The sequence below is a fragment of the Papio anubis genome, chromosome 9 (assembly GCF_008728515.1).
Source record: "Papio anubis isolate 15944 chromosome 9, Panubis1.0, whole genome shotgun sequence".
Taxonomy (NCBI): domain Eukaryota; kingdom Metazoa; phylum Chordata; class Mammalia; order Primates; family Cercopithecidae; genus Papio; species Papio anubis.
Window position 1 is genome coordinate 23,662,606 of NC_044984.1, and position 17,427 is coordinate 23,680,032.

Genomic DNA, 17,427 nt, shown 5'->3' on the forward strand with positions numbered 1-17,427 from the left:
TTGACTTAATGTCCTTATAAGGTCCTCCTTTTTCATCTCTCAGAGTAACATTTCATGTCTGTTTACTCATAGATAAAATGATAAATTTTATTTATCTGAAAATAACTGCATTCAAGCTTCAGTAGGTTTCAAGCAAGCTAATATTTACTAAAATAACTTTAATTTTGTGCCAGGGAAAATTTAAATCTGGGGAAAGCTAAACCAAATGGGACATTTCAAGTTGAGAAGAGTAGTTGGAGAGATAGAAATTATCATTTAAAAACAGATGTTAGATGTTTAGATGCCATTAGTTCCCCGGGTGTTCTGAACTGACAATGAGTTGATCCACAGAATATGGAATCTGAAGGAGACCCAGAGACTACTTGTTAACAAGACTTCCCTGCCTCTCTCTTTTTTTTTTTTTCTTCACAACTGGGGATATTGTGATGGCTAAATCATCAGCTAAACAAACATCTTCCCATTCTCAGGCAAAACAAACAAAACCCTTTGATTTGTGAGACAATATTTTCTTTGAGAACAAATGAGAAGTAATCTCATTTGTAATCCAGAATAGATGAATAAAGTTGTTGAAATAAATAATACTAAGCAAGAAAAAAAAACTCAATTCAATGGCCTTGGCAACTTGTATGTGATCTTAACTGTTAGCCTATTGGAAATACTCCACAAAATTCAGAGCCACTACTTTGGGGAGGTGTGGATAATATATGTCATAAATATCTGATCTGTGAACTACACATTTTTAAACTAATTTTATAATTTTAAGAATAGGACTGGAAATAACATATATTTATATTCAGTGAAAATTCCCCACAGGAGCTTATTCTCATACTATTTGAATTCAAAATACCTTTAAAAATTTGGTTTAACAGAACAGTTCCAGGAATACCACAAGCATGTTCACGCTGGTAACATTTCTGTCAGAAATGATCAAGGAGAGAGAAGCTGGGTTGACAAAAGCTCTTGAGAGAAAAGAAAAAAAAAGCATATGTTATTACAACTCTTTGAAGCTGAGATAGAGCAGTTCTTATATAAAACTTCTAAGCAATCTGAATATCTTCGTAGGTGAAAAGGCATTCCCCGCAAACGTTCCTACTAAGAAATGCACTCATGATTTGCAAGAAGTAGAAAGTGGACAGTAAGGAAATTCCCAAGATAAAGCTGTTTATGTGAACAAAGCGTTTAACAAACCGGGACATTAAATGCCTCTGTCAAAGTAAATGGAAAGGAAGCATCTAAAACATACAGCCCATCACTGGGCTAAGTGATAATTACCCATTCATTTTTCCTGCTGGAACTACATCTGTAGCATTTAAATGGAAGGAAACCAAATCCTCAATAGAGCCTGTTGCTCCATTTTACATCTGGGTAGTCCATTTTGGGAGAAAGACTGCACATTACATATGATTAATTAACTCCTTCTTGACAATGTGTCCCATGGTGCTGGTGACTCTCTCACAGAGAGATTTTTTTTGTTTGCTGTGTCTAACGGCCTAGATCTTGGGCAAAATAATGGCCTGCTTTGGGTTATTGAGCCTCACTTCTAAAAATTTTGAGTGGACGTTGATAGTCTGGGGATGGTTGTTAATCTAAAGTGATGAGTTGTGTAAGGAGATTTTCTAATAATCATTTTGTTATGGGGTTCCAGGGAGAGTTGAAGCACTAAATTCACTTTCTCCCTTTTATAACCGTAATACCTGGATCACTCCCAACAAAAATGAGGAAGAAATTTCCCTAAGAACTTTCCTATCAGTCCCCATTCCATATTCAATTTTCTCCAACTTTTCCTAAAGGCTGTCACAGCCCACTTTGGTTCCTAGCTAGGATTGATGGGTGATTCCACATGACCATTGCTCATCACTAAGATTCTTGTAAATCTTAAGCAATTCCTCCAACACCTTGCCCACACAACCACTTTAATCATTTTTAATTGAAATGTTTATTGAGATAATATAGATTCACATGCAATTGGAAGAAATAATACAGAGAAGCCTGGACAACACAGTTAGACCTTGTCTCTATGAAAATAAAAATTTAAAAGTGAGGAAGTGTGGTGGCACACGCCTGTAGTCCCAGCTACTTGGGAGGTTGAGGCAGGAGGATCACTTAAACCCAGGAGTTCAAGGCTGCAGTGGGCTATGATTGTACTACTGCTCTCCAGCCTAGGCAACAGAGTGAGATCCTGTCTCTGAAAAAAAAAAAAAAAGAAAGAAAGAAAGAATACATAGATCCTACATGTACTTAGTTTCCCCCAGTGTTAACGTTTTTGCATACTATCACAAGCAGTACATTGACAATTGCTACAACCAACCCATCATATTCTGATTTTTCTAGTTTCACTTTCACTTGTGTGTGCATGTGTTTGTGTGTGTTTAGTTCTATATCTATATATTCATTTTGAATAATAACAATTACAGCTAAAATGTATTGAGTACCTGCTCTCTGCCTGGCATTGTTCTAAGTCCCTTACATGTAGTATCTCATTTAATATCTCATGTGTTAAGTAATATTCCTATTGTTATTTTACAGATGAGAGAGGCTAAATGGCTTGGGCGTGGCAGAGCATTCCTGCTGCAGAGCCAATTCCTGGAACTGCCACCACCATGCCACACATTTCTCATTATTTCAGAGCATCTGATGGCACATGACACAGCTCTTGTGGAGCTAGACTATATCCCCAAGGGAATGAGACTGGTAACACACCTCTAAAATAGCCATAAAATTCAATGTCTTTTATAGGGTATTTTTTGTGTGGTGAAATTATTCTGCATGATACTGTAATGATGGAGATAAGACTATGCATTTCTCAAAACCCATACAACCATACAGCACAAAAAGTGAACCCTCATGCAAACTAAGTCACTAGTGGACTTTAGTTCAGAATAATGTATCAATATTAGCTTATCAATGGTAACAAATGTACGATGCCATTGTGATACATTAATAATAAAGGAATCTGGCAAGAAGGTTGGAGTGAGAGGAGAGTAGATGGGGACACTCTGTACCTTCTGCTCAATTTTTCTATAAATGTAAAACAGCTCTAAAAAAGAAAGTCTGTTAATTTTAAAAAGCTTTTTTAAGTCAATAGCTTATTCAGATAGACCCAACTAGCAAAGATGAAACTAACAAGGTGAAAAGATTTTCATCTTGGAAATCTCCAAACTTTGGTCACTGAGCATTTGTATTTTGCCAGCTGCCTTGCGTTATCTGAAGTGGCAGGAAAATAGTGACAAAAAAAACCTCAGGCACTTAGAGGGTGCCCTGGGGATGTGTGTGGCTTTTTCTCCTTCCACGTCTTCCCCTGCAGTGACCTCAGCAGCAGGGCAGAACCAGGACAGACAGAGTAAAGTGTGTGTAATTCTCATCCATTCTGGGCCCTGTGGAATTGGAACTTATGCTTACTGCATTGTCACTTGAATATTAAATCTTAAATGTCAAAATATTCTGCAAAGCAGAGAAAGAATTTCAGTACGGTATCCCAAAATCTCTTTTCCATACTCTTCTTGGAAGCTCTGTCAAAATAAAAAAAAATTGCTACTGCTTACAAAAAAATTATTTTCATGTTCCCATGGAAATTCACAAAGAGAATATTGTATTTGCTGTCTACCACAAGCAGAAATAATTGCTTCCGATGGAAATCATATTAGACGTGAATATCATGAAAAACATTGTCTAAACTTTTATTTTGGGTAAAAAATTTATCCTGCGCCTCAAGACTATTGTACACCCAGAGCAATCAGGAAAATTGCCAACAACTACCCGCTGTGGGACTTGCTACTTTGACAAACATGCTATGCTTCCAGGCAAATTGTAGTACCGCCATCCTCATATAAAACCAGGGAGACAAATTAATCTTAGTAACTATTTGGAGAAAGATATCTGAATATGCCTCGCCCTGCTCTGCCCCAAATCACAATCCAATATTAACTCATAATCTTTTTCATTGGCTTTGGTAATTGTACCCTTTGAAGACAATCTATGAATATGCATATGGCCTTTAGGCACTTTAGTTGCCATTTCATCCAATTAACAGATAATTAAAAATGCTGCCTATGAGTACCTTTTCTCTCTTCCTTTCATCACCAAAGATAGCACAGTGCTTTAAGGGTGAAGCGCTCGATGCAGGCCACATCAATGGCAGGTCTCAGGAGTATCAAAAACAAACACAGACAACCTCCTTCCATTTCACTGAGTCTCAATCACTTTGTAACCTGACCCTCTAGGTTTGGGTTTTAATAATCTGCTGTTCTCCTTTAACTAGTTAATGAGTTGTTTTGGGGCTAGTCATGTTCCCAAAGTTTCAATGTGTTTCTAGAGTCATTTGCATGTGGATTGTCATGGGTGGATTACTTTTTAGCACAAAGAGTAAATCCTACTTATGACTAAATTGGCAGAGAGATCCATTGATAGATAGTGGGACCAGCCTTGTCCATACTCAATAAGGGGAAGAAATGGACAATACCTAGCCCCAAGTATCAGAACCTGATGTGATAGAATAGTCAAATAAACACATTTTAAGGGATTTATTTTCCATACCAATCAAGATTGGCTATTTTAACATTTGTAATAATGAACAACCCTCAAACATCAATGATTCCAGCCAGGTTTTTTTTCTTATTTATGCAACATGTCAAACATAGATCAGCAGGGATCTCTGCCTAATTTAGTCACTCACAGACCCAAGATGACAGACGTTTCATGAAACTTGTGATTCTGTGACCACTGAAGTAGGGAAAAGGAAGTTTGCAGTTGAGCACCAGCAATCAAATGCTTCCACTCAGATATGGCACATGTCACCCCTGCTTATATTTTATTGGTCAGAGCAAGTCACTGGCCAAGCCTATCTTCAAGCGGCCAGGAAATCACAATCTTAACAAGGGCCCAGAAGGAGGAGAATGAGAATTTTGTAAATGACTCAATAATTGCCTGCTTCCTGTGATCGTACTTTAATAATATAATGTCATTTAGCGAAGTTTGATAATTTAGCATTAAGTGTTTCATAGGGGCTGGAAGGTCTATAATAAAGTCTACTGTCATGCTGGAGGTAGATATGTAGCATTGTGGTTCTCTACTTGTCACATTCGCTGCAACTCAAGGAAAGTATTTGTTTAAGAAACATACTTAATGGTCTCTTATAAAAACTTTTTATTGTTTTAGGAAGCAAGAAAGTCTTTCTCTCTCTCTCTCTGAAGAGTTGGCATATGTCCACATCTAAATTAATTATAATCCATTGACTTTGCAGAGAACCAAGTTATAAACTTTGAATTAGCCCCAAGTGATAACATGTTTTTTACCTTTTCACCTTGATTTCTCCTTTGTAATTAATTTTAAAATTAATTACATTGATTTTATGAATTCTATTTGTCCTTTTTATAAATGACCTCAAGCCCTTTAGTGAAAGAGGTGGCGAGTGATAAAGAACTAGAATTGAAAAAAAAAAAAAAAAAACCTCACTTGATTAAAGACAATAGTTTTCCAGGTTGTGACATGCTACAGCAATACAAGAGAGTACCACTGGGGGAAACCGAGGGAAGAATACATAGAATCCTTATGAATTATTTCTTACAATGCATGTGAATCTAATTATCTCAAGATAAAAAGATGTATGTGTGTTTTTTAATCAACAGTAACCCTCCAAAGAGGGTTGACTACTACTACAGGAGTTAGAAGTCTCTTCAAAAGACTTGAAAAATTACAAGATTCTCTTTCAAGCCAATTACCTAATGAAGAAAATTTCAATTTACTAGGCAATAGAAATCATTGGGAAAAAGATGCTTGGACTTACAGTCAATAGATATTTTTATGGATTAGTTAAAATAAAAGGCAAAAGATTAATACATTAAGAAAGCTAGATTGGCATGGTGGTGGCTTATGTCTGTAATCTCAGCATTCTGGGAAACCAAGGGTGGTGGATCTCTTGAACTCAGGAGTTCAAGACCAGTCTGGGCAACATGGCCAAACCCCATCTATAAATAAATATAATTTTTTTTAAAAAAGAAAGCTAGCTTGCTTCCCTTTTTCTTTCTTTTTTTCCTTCCTTCCTTCTTTTTTTTTTTAAAAAAAATTCACTAAACATCTCCTATTGCTAAAGACTATGGTAGGCAATTGATAAATAAAACAGAAAAGATGTCTGTCTGCATAGTGCTTATATTTTAATGGAGGAGAGGGTAAACAAGCAAATAAATAAAACAATTGTAATTGCGCTATATGCCATGATGAAAACTGAGAGTGCTAGGATGAGAATGACATAGGTGAGGAGCCACTCTAGCCAAGGTGGTCAAGAAGAGCTCTCTGAGGAAACGGAGTAGGAGAAATGACTCGTGTCCTAAAAATCAGGTTGGGATCATTCCAAGCAGAAGGAATAGAATATGCAAATGAATTTGGAGGAGGTGGATCTGAGTATATTTGAGAAGCTGGAAGTTGGCCCATATGGCTGGTAAGTGGTTAGCAAGGAAAGGCAAGAGAGGACATTGTAAATGTTGTGAGCAGAAGTCCAGGACAGGAACTCCACGTTTTGTTACAGGTGAATGGCAGCTAAGGTTGACATGATTACTGATATTTGTTCTAAGTTGAACAAATTCATTATCAAACTAATGGAATTTAGAGTAGTTCTCTCTGTTGTATATGTCACTGTTGTTCCCATATCCTTCCAAATTCAGTTTCTAGTGAGAAAGCTGATGAACAAGGTTAAACAGATACAAAATTTCAAAGAAAAGTCCGAATTAGAGCCTGTTGTTAGAGCCCTACAAATGTAAATAAAGCATCAGCAACAGGGTAGATGCATTTGGTTGAGATACATGGGATGGAATGTAAGTATATTATGATTCTCACAGCCAGCTATTACCACTGGGAAGGACTTTCTGCCCCCAACATCTTCTCCATCTGCCAAAAAGTCTACTAAAGGTATATAAAACTTATTTATTTTATTATTAGAGATGAAGCTTGAGTACAATAGTCCATGCAGGGGTAACACTGTGCCTTAAATTTACTTTAAAGATTAAATAACTATCCTGGAGAGAGGTTATCTCCTAAGAGTAGAGGGGAGATTGCAATAGATGAGAGGATATCCAGAGGATTAAACGTTAATAGTAACATTTATTAAAATTGTTAGGTGGGTCTGCCTGCATGATGAAGGTATTGATCTTTACAGTGTTTTAGATTTTGTATATATTTCCTAATAGTTTCTTTTTAAGAAGTAGGTTAGTCACTTCAGATTCTTTCCTAAGAGTAATTGTTAAGCAAGTCACCTCTTAGAACCGGGAATCATGGGGGAAGACAGGGATGGAGAAGGCCATCTGAGTCCATTAATGACAGATTTCTAGAGTTGAGAAAGCTTAGAATTGGAAGGGACTTCAGAGGTCATTACTTGAAACCTCTCTTTTTACAGCAGTCAATCTGTCAAAGCTATGCAGCCAGTGAGTAGAGTTGGCAGGAACAGAGAGGGGAACATTCTCAAATCCTGACTCCAGTCTGATGCTCAGCATTATAATACAACTGCCTTGAATTTCCTTTTCATTTAGTCACTGGTAACACCGAATTTTACTTTTGTGACTAAGGGAACACCTGGGAGTTAGAAGTAGACCTCAAGTAGCCCAGATAATATAGTGACACCCTGTCTCTACAAAAAACTTTTAAAAAATTAGCCAGGCATGGTGGCACACTACTGCAGTCTCAGCCACTCGGGAGGCTGAGGAGGGAGGATCACTTGAGCCTGGGAAGTTAAGGCTGCAGTGAGCCACGATACACCATTGCACTCCAACCTGAACAATAGAACGATGCCCTATTAAAAAAAAAAAAAAGTTAAAAAAAAGTAGACTTCAAATTGATATTTATTGGTAAATTGGAGAAACTTTTTTTTTTTTTTTTTGAGATGGAGTCTCACTCTGTCACCCAGGCTGGAGTACAGTGGTACAATCTCAGCTCACTGCAACCTCCACCTCCCAGGTTCAAATGATTCTCCTGCCTCAACCTCCTGGATAGCTGGGACTACAGGCACATGTCACCATGCCCAGCTAATTTTTATATTTTTAGTAGAGACGGGGTTTCACCATGTTGGCCAGGATGGTCTCAATTTCCTGACTTCATGATCCACCTGCCTAGGCCTCCCAAAGTGAGTGGCATGAGCCACCACACCTGGCCTGGAGAAAGTGTCTTAAACCAGCTAATGAGAGGTCATAGAGACAACCATCATGGCTGAAAAGAAAAGGACACTGAAGAAATCACTGGAATTGATTATCCAGGAGGAGTAAAGCAAACGAGCAGAATGAGCGTCATACCCAGAAGTATCACAGCAGTACCAATTGAAAGGACTGTGGCCTCTCTACTGACTAGGATATTACCAAGGCGCATTGTCCAGGTCCACAGAGTGAAGAGTGAGAAAAGCCCAGAGCCTGAGAGTCTTCAGATAGATACAAAGGTTGACAAGAAAAAAATGTGACACAGAGAGGAAACCTTGTAATTTCACCTAGAGAAGCAAAATTATTGACAACAAAATAATAATATTTTATTGTATGGAAATCAGATTTTCTTCAAGCCTGTCTACAGATAGAATATGATTTTTTTTTTTTTTTTTTTTTTTAAGAAACAAGGTCTTGCTCTATCACCCAGGCTGGAGTGTAGTGGCACAATCATAGCTCACTTGCAGCCTTGAACTCCTGTGCTTGAATGATCTTCCCATCTCAGCCTCCAAAATTGCTGGGATCACAGGCATGTGCCACCCTGCATAGCTAATTTTTTAAAATTTTTTTGTAGAGACAGTGTCTCATCATGTTACCCAGTCTAGTCTCAAACTCCTGACCTCAAGCCTTTCAAAGTGCTGGGATTATAGGCATGAGCCTCAGAATCTGGTCTGAAAATATTTTTCCTTAATAGCAAAAAGGATTTAGACTTGAGAGAAAAGATTTCCTGAAAGGGTTAGTTACAGTTCCTCCTCTGGGGATAGTTAAAACAGAAAAAATTCCTCATATCTGTGCTTGTTTAGACAGAGTCCAGTCCAATGTAAGAATTACTTCTGGTCTACAATAGAACAAGGAACTATGATTCTGGCAGGAGCTAAACCCAACTGACTTGACTCTCAGCACCCTAATTTCAGGTTCTGGGAAACCTACTGATAACAGCAGGAGACAAATTCCTAGGCAGACAGGGACATCCTGGTGAGACCCGACCTTCAAACTAAAGACAGTTTAAAGCCTGAAAACTGAGCTGCCAGTTCGGTATAGAATCTATGATCAGAGTGAGAACTTCTATGATGCCTTTTAACCAATCAAATGGTGCTTTTTCCAGGACCACCTATGGACCACTCAGCACACACTCCCCCATTCTGAACCCATAAAAACCCTGGACTCAGCCTCACAGACAGCTATCCACTTTTGGGCCCCCTCTCACACATAGGGCTACCCATTTCAGCTCTTGACCCTCTTGTTGTTAAGAGCTTTTCTGTTGCTCAATAAAATTCTTCTCTGCCTTGGTCCCTCTCTGGTGTCTATATACCTCATTCTTCTTTGTTGTGGGACAAGAACTGGGAACTGGGAACCCTCCAAAGAGTGGGAGCAAAAAGGGCTGTAACTTACTTCGCCAAGCTGCAGGCTTTAGGACGGAATGGGTTGTGACACATCCCTGTTCACTGGGCTGCAATGGCAGGAACAAGAGACAGCTGTAGTGCTTCTTGGGGTCCCCAACCTTGGGACTTCCTGAATAGAAGCTGTGATGCCCTCTTGGAGCTCCACAGTTGCTAGCATCTCTGAGTTTTTGAGTGCCACTCCATCCCCCTCATCAGAATGTGGGCACCCATTTGTGGAAGCTGCTTGCAGCACACATGGTTCCTCCCTGGGCTGAGGATGCAGCCACAGTGGTTGTGGGATCTGGGCCAGGAAGTGAGCCAAGTGCAGCCTGCCCACGCAAAGCCTGGGCAGAGGTACTGCCAGCCACAGAGGTTTCCGGCTGGCAAAGTGGCACCAAAAGAATCCTATGTCACTACTACACTCATAACTGGGGAAGGATAACTCATTGGGATCACTTGGGCTGAGAGCTGCACGTGTGATACCTCATTAACGGGCTCACATCCCTCAGGTTATCAGCCAACCAACTGTCATTGGCAGAGAACATAGGTTAACATAAAAGGAGCACTAATCTAGGTTAGTGTTCCAAGAAACTTAAGAACAGCTGCAACTTGGCTGAGACTCTCATCTTTTTAATTGTGCATATATGCCCAGAGGCTCTACAGTAGCTCTAAATATAAAGAATAAATAGTGTGCAGGAATTCAGTAATTAACAGTTTCCTGTTATTTCCTGTGTGGTAATTTTCAAAGACCACCATGATAATTTACTTACACAAAACTCAGACAGAAAGGAAGTTCCGGGAGAAAGCTCAAGAAGGCATTGGCAGGTTGGGAACATTTCAGAATCAAACCTGCATATGTTGGGTTCCGAGCAAACACAAGGCTACATTGAGTATTGTGATGTAAAATTGCTTCAGCTTCAGAATGAATTCTTTTATTTATAGAATTAATTCTGTTTTTCAAATGGATCTTATGTCTTTCTTTTTCTTTTTTTTTTTTTTTTTTTGAGACAGAGTCTTATTCTATCACCCAGGCTGGAGTGCAGTCACACAATCTCAGCTCACTGCAACCTCCACCTGCTGGGTTCAAGCAATTCTCCTGTCTCAGCCTTCTGAGTAGCTGGGATTACAGGCATGCACCACCACACCGGGCTAATTTTTGCATTTTTAGTAGAGACGGGGTTTCACCATTTTGGTCAGGCTGGTCTTGAACTGCTGACTTCATGATCCACCTGCCTTGGCCTCCCAAAGTGCTGGGATTACAGGTGTGAGCCACTGCACCCAGCCAAATGAATCTTATTTCTAACTTCACAATAGTTTCTCCTTAGCCCCTGTATTTGATGTAATGCTGAGAGATTTTTTAGATCAGCACTTTCAAATTTGAATGTGCTTACCTGCAGTCACAGCTACTCAGGAGGATGAGGTAGGAGGATCACTTGATGCCAGGAATTTCAGGGTGTAGCATGCTGTATTAGTCCATTTTTATACTGCTTTGAAGAAATACCAGAGACTTGGTAATTTATAAAGAAAAAGAGTTTTAATGGACTCACAGTTCCACATGACTGGGGAGGCCTCACAATCATGGTAGAAGGCAAAGGAGGAGCAAAGTCATGTCTTACAAGGCGGCAGGCAAGAGAGCATGTGCAGGGAAACTGCTCTTTATAAAACCATCAGATCTCACGAGACCTATTCACTATCATAAGAACACCAGAGGAAAAACCTGCCCCTATGGTTCAATTCTCTCCCACTGGGTCCCTCCCATGACATGTGGGGATTATGGGTGCTACAATTCAAGATGAGATTTGGGTGAGGACACAGCCAAATCATATCACAGGCTATGAACACACCTGTTAATAGCCACTGCACTCCTTCCTGGGCAATATAGCGAGATCCCTGTTTCAAAAAAAAAAAAGTGAATATGCAAATAAATCATCTTGTTAATATGCAGATTCTGATTCAGTAGTTTGGGGGAGGGCTTGAGATTCTGCATTTCTAAAAAGCACCCACACCAGCAGTTGCTGCTACTGCTGGTCTAGTAACAATTCTTTGAGTGCAAAGCATTCAAAACTTATCCAGTAGTTGCAATGTTAGGTTTTAAAAGACATTACTCTCTAAAGAAAAAAAAAATTAATTAAATGAGAGAAAACCCAGACAGCAAGAAGCTAACATACATGATTTTTCAAGCTAAATGGTTGTCTCTTTGGACCAAGAGGGAGTGCTTGTAAGTTGAGACCTAGAGAGCAAACTGGCAGACAAAGCATTACAGACCAGAGCCAGGCAAGCTGAAGGAGGGAGGGATCAGTTCAAATTACCATATCCAAGGGGTTATGGCAAACATGGGTCTAATGAAAGCCATTCTCAGTATTGAAGAGTTACAGACTTGTTGATGGGGTTTAGCAATAACCATAATTGAGCAAGAGGTTTGAAACATGGTTATGTTTCAAAGATGTCCATCTAGATGGAAACTGGACACATCTATATCTGGGTGGGAAGACACAAAGTCCAGGCTTGAGAAGGTAGTTGGGCCCTGGTCAAGTGGGCTGAGACTGAGCACACTGCCTGTTACAAAGAATTATGCCAGGGCAGAAATCAAGTCAATCAGGATGGACAGACACACATCTGGTGGGTTAGGGAGAGAGCTCTAGCATGGTGAAACCCATGGACTCATCCAAGAGACACCAGATGCTGGGATTAGGGCAGTAAAGCTAAGCTCATGCCCCTGAGCCTCAGCTGTTAATGCACTGTCAGGCCTATTGCCAATTAATTCATGCACTGGGTGAGATTGAGCTTGCAAACCAGAAGACTTCAAGCCTTGGAGATAAATGGTGCTCAGATAGGTCTGCCAAGTATTTTGTGATTACTAGATGTCAGATACTAGGCTGGAGGCTCAATGCATACTATTCATATGTGATTAAAAAATTTTGTCTGAGAATATAGAAAAATGTGCTAGATGTAATCTCTATGTAAACTAGTCTAGTGGGAGAGGCAAACACTGACATAAATAATTTTACAAGTTCTCATAGTCTCCTAGATGGCTATGGGGAAATTGAATGAATATGAATAAAAGGGAAATACAAAAACAAAATTATCTAACAGACTTTGTACACTTGACTGTGAAATCTAGCCATTCAAATTGATGATTAGCAAGAAGAATAATTATTGGTTAGTATCAGGAGGAGGATGATCGCTGTTAAAGAAAGTTTGCATTAAACTGGGTGGAAAATGCTCTTGCAGAAAATGGAACTATTAACCTCATGACTATGAAACAAGCAAGTCCAAGGAAAATTCTCTTCCTTTCCCTCATACAGAATATGAGATCATCTTCTCCTTTTGTGAGAACCAAACTGGTGAGGAGCTGCTATGGATAATCCCTGTCTCCATCACTTAACCTTGTTCTGCTCCTTACTGCCTTTTAAATTGCCTTGTCAAATCTCACTGCAGATGCAGATCAATTTGTTCTCTTTATTCAGGAGTTTACAAAAACTGACTTGCAAAAGATAACTTTAATATACGTGGAATACAGAGATACAAAAGTCGAAATGACTACAAAGATGTTTCTTAACTTGAACCTGGTAGTGGGAGCACCAGTAAGTCTGGGGTTGAACCTGGTTGTCATACTGTGTAGACAGGAGGTCTGGATGACACTCATGATGATCACCGCAGCCACACATTTTAGTACAACTATGAAGCTGACTTTTATCATCAGGATGGCTCTTACATGACAAAATCATCCCATTCCTCAATTATACCACAAAAGCTTTTTCTGTCTACTTTTAGCCATGTTGCATTCTCAGGGCATAGATTCAGGCCCTGAACACAATAATAATAATTATTTAAGGCATTTCATGGCCCAACACTCAGAACTATTTCTCCCATTGATGCCTGAAAATATTCTTTTGATATCTGCCCTCATTTAGTTTGGGTTGTGCAACACTGCCAGTCCTGGAATTCTTATTTTTTTCTTAGATACTATGTTTGCGATTAGAGTACACTATCACTAGTTTCTTATGTGATGAACAATTTTCTGAACGCATAGACTTGCCTGAGACAAAAGAGAACAATACAGTACATGATTTTTTTACTTAGTAGAGGAAACTGTAAGTAAAAATACAGTTTGTTGTTGTATTTGTCAGGATTCTATAAAGAACAAATAGGAACTATACCACCATCTGTATCTATCTATCTACATATATGCATGAAGAGAGAGAGATTCAATTGTCTCATAAAATAGTGGAGGCTGGCGAGTCCACATTCTGTACAGCAAGCCAACTGGTTGGAAATTCAGGTAAGAGTTGATGTTGCGGTCTTGAGTCTGAAATCTGCAGGGCAGGCCAAGCAGGCTGGAAATTCAGGCAGAATTTCCATGTTGCAGTTTCAAGGCCAAATTCCCTCTTCTTTGGAAAACCTGTCTGCTCTTAAGGCCTTCAATGGCTCAGATGAGGCCCTCTCACATTATGGAGGGAGGGCTGCTTTTCTCAGTCTACTGATTTAAGTATGAATCACATCTAAAAGATAACTTCACAGCAACATCTAGGTTAGTGTTTTACCAATCAAGTGGGCACCGCAGCCTAGTTGACACATGAAATGAATCATCACTGCTGTATTCTTGGGGAACATAGAACTCATATTTGTAAAAAGGAAAAATGTGTTTTTCAATAATCGATCATCATTGCTTAATCCAGCCCTGGTTTTTACCTCCAGACTTGAGTAAATCACACATTTTTAACTCACTCTAAGCAGTCTGGGAGTGCTAGATTATGCCCCTGTCCCAAGTAGCTGCGCTCTGAACCTAGGAACATTTACCACCTCCACTGGGTGGAGAGGAATGATCATGAGTTTCGATCAACACTGTCCCTGTTGCATACAGACATAGCTAGAGAACAAGCCCCGTGATTATTCCACAGACATCAGAAGCATCTACATCTCGGCTGTGGGCTGTTTGCTTAGAGAAATGCCATCCTACAAGTTGTCACCACAGCTTCTTCACACAGAACTTTTGTGAGCTATTAGCCCCTTTCTGTCTTTGGGTTTATTAATTAATTAATTTATTTATTTTTGAGACAGAGTCCTGTTCTGTCGCCCAGGCTGGAGTGCAGTGGCACGATCTCAGCCTCCCGGTTTCACGCCATTCTCCTGCCTCAGCCTCCCAAGTAGCTGGGACTACAGGCACCCGCCACCATCCCCGGCTAATTTTTTTGTATTTTTAGTAGAGACGGGTTTCACCATGTTAGCCAGATGGTCTCAATCTCCTGACCTCGTGATCCACCCACCTTGGCCTCCCAAAGTGCTGGGATTACAGGCGTGAGCCACCATGCCCGGCCTCATTCATTTATTTTTAATAAAATTGCATCAGTTTACATTTTACACATGAACTATTGTAAGGTATTTATATTCTCACTAATCCTTTTAACCAGTAAGATTGGTACTATTATGATCTCTCTTTTTTTTTTTTTTTTTTTTGCCAATTTAAGAAACTCACTCAAGATCTCAAGATCAGCCAATGGCCCTTAACCATCCTGTTAATTATTGGGCTATTTGCATGGTAAGAAAGCTGTTTTGTGACATCCTACAATGGCTTGGAAGAAGCCAGAGATTAAAGTATGCATCACTTTTGCTTATCATTATCACAAATAAGTTTTTCATGAGAAGTGTTTACTAGATTATGTAACTATTTATATTTTTAGTTTCTGTGGGTACATAGTAGGTGTATATATTTATGGGGTGCATGAGATGTTTTGACACAAGCATGAAATGTGAAGTAAGCACAACACGGAAAACGAGGTATGCATCCCCTCATGTGTTTATCCTTTGAGTTACAAACAATCTAATTATTCTCTAAGTTATTTCAAAATGTACAATTAGGTTATTATTGACTATAGTAACCCTGCTGTGATATCAAATATGAGGTCTTATTCATTCTTTCTATTTTTTTGTACTCATTAACCATCCCCACTTCCTCTGTCCTTCCCACCACCACTACCCTTCCCAGCCTCTGGTAACCATTCTTCCACTCTATCTCCATGAGTTCAATGGTTCTTTTAGATCCCACAAATAAGTGAGAACATGCAAAGTTTGTCTTTCTGTGCTGGGCTTATTTCACTTAACATAATGATCTCCATTTCCATTCAAGTTGTTGCAAATGACAGGATTTCATTCTTTATTTCTGACTGAATAGTACTCCCTTGTGTACATGTACCACATTTTCTTCATCCATTCATCTACTGTTGGACACTCAGGTTGCTTCCAAGTCATAGCTATTGTAAACAGTGCTGTAACAAAAATAGAATTGCAGATATCTTTTTGATGTACTGAGTTCCTTTCTTTTGGATACATACCTAGCAGTGAGATTGCTGGATCATATCATAGCTCAATGTTTAGTTTTTTGAGGACCCTCCAAACTGTTCTCCATAGTGGTTGTATGAATTTACATTCCCACCAACAGTGTAAGAGGGTTCCCTTTTCTCTGCACCCTCACCAGCATTTGTCATTACCTGTATTTTGGACATAAGTCATTTTAACTGGAGTGAAATGATATCTCATTGCAGATTTCATTGCACATATCTAATGAACAATGATGTTGAGCACCTTTTGGTCATGTGACTGTCTTTAAAACAAATGCAGCTTAATCTCTTTTTAATGTAATCAGTTCAGCTTCAAAAACTGGTATGCTGCATTTGGGATACAAAAAATCAACATGAATCTTCCAACTCTATTTGTTTCAGCTCATGAACTTTTCAGAATCCCTAGTGGCTTACTGACAAAGACTTTTGGAGAGCGTGATCATGGGTTTTGATCAACACTGTCCCTGTTGCATACAGACATAGCTAGAGAACAAGCTCAGTGATTATTCTACAGACATAAGAAGCATCTACATCTCAGCTGTGGGCTGTTTGGTTACAGAAATGCGATCCTGCAAGTTGATCACCACTATACATAAAGTCAGACTATAATAGCATATTTCACTTAAAAATAAATTATCACAATGTAAGGTACATATGGCATGTGTGTGGAATCAGATTCATGACTTGAAAAATATGCTTAAATCACACTGAATCAGCTTAGCAGAAAAATAATTATAAAATTTGAAATATCTCCCTTTTTCTTTTTGTTTTGTACTAAATCAACGTAGAAAACACACTTTCTAGCCTGAAGGAGACTGCTGTCTTATCTGATAAATTATATAAGCTCCAGTAAATGTATGTCATCACCCTCAGGAATGACAGGTCTCTCTTTCTCACGCTTGTGGGAGTTGAGCGTTGACACTGTAAGAACACTTGACTAATAACCTTTGCCTAGACCTTCCAAACTCTGCACGTAACTTCTTGAGCGATCTGAATGAAGGCCAATATTTTCACAGGTTGACAGGGTCTGGAGAAGAGGGTCACTGAGCACTCTGACATTTTTAAGTTCAGTTTACAGTAACTCTTTGCAAAACTTTAGGTTTTGCTGGACTTCAAATCATTCAGGCAAATTATATAAAATGAATACAAAATGTGTGACCCTTGGGTAATTCTGCACTTGGCTTTATTCTCCCTTGGTGCTTTTGAGGACAATTTCTGCAAGGCCTGGTTTGGCTAAAAGGCACACATCATTGAAAATCTCTAGGCCTTTTACTTTTTAAAGTTTCTTTTATTCTAAAGCTAGTTAACCACATATAGATATACGGTGTTTATCAGTGAGGTAGATCCATTATGACAACGAATGGGAAGAAGTAATCTATTCCCCCCATTCTGTGCAAATCTCAAACAGCAAAGCTAAGTTTGACTACAGATAAATCCATAACCAGGGGAAAGGAGAATTTTTAAATGCCCATTTTTTTTTCTTGTCCAAATGTTTGAAAAAGAAACATATTTAACCTCTATCCAGTGGTGTGG

At 39.1% G+C, this 17,427-nt stretch overlaps 1 protein-coding gene across 1 annotated transcript in view; it reads right to left on the reverse strand.

The window, feature by feature from the left end:
* Positions 1-861: 861 nt before the first annotated feature.
* BCAT1 (branched chain amino acid transaminase 1) overlaps positions 862-17,427 on the reverse strand; it is a 156,626-nt gene continuing 140,060 nt past the window's right edge. The window contains exon 12 of the mRNA XM_031650335.1: positions 862-959. The gene's annotated coding sequence lies outside the window, so the exon portion shown is untranslated. The remainder of the gene's footprint in view (positions 960-17,427) is intronic.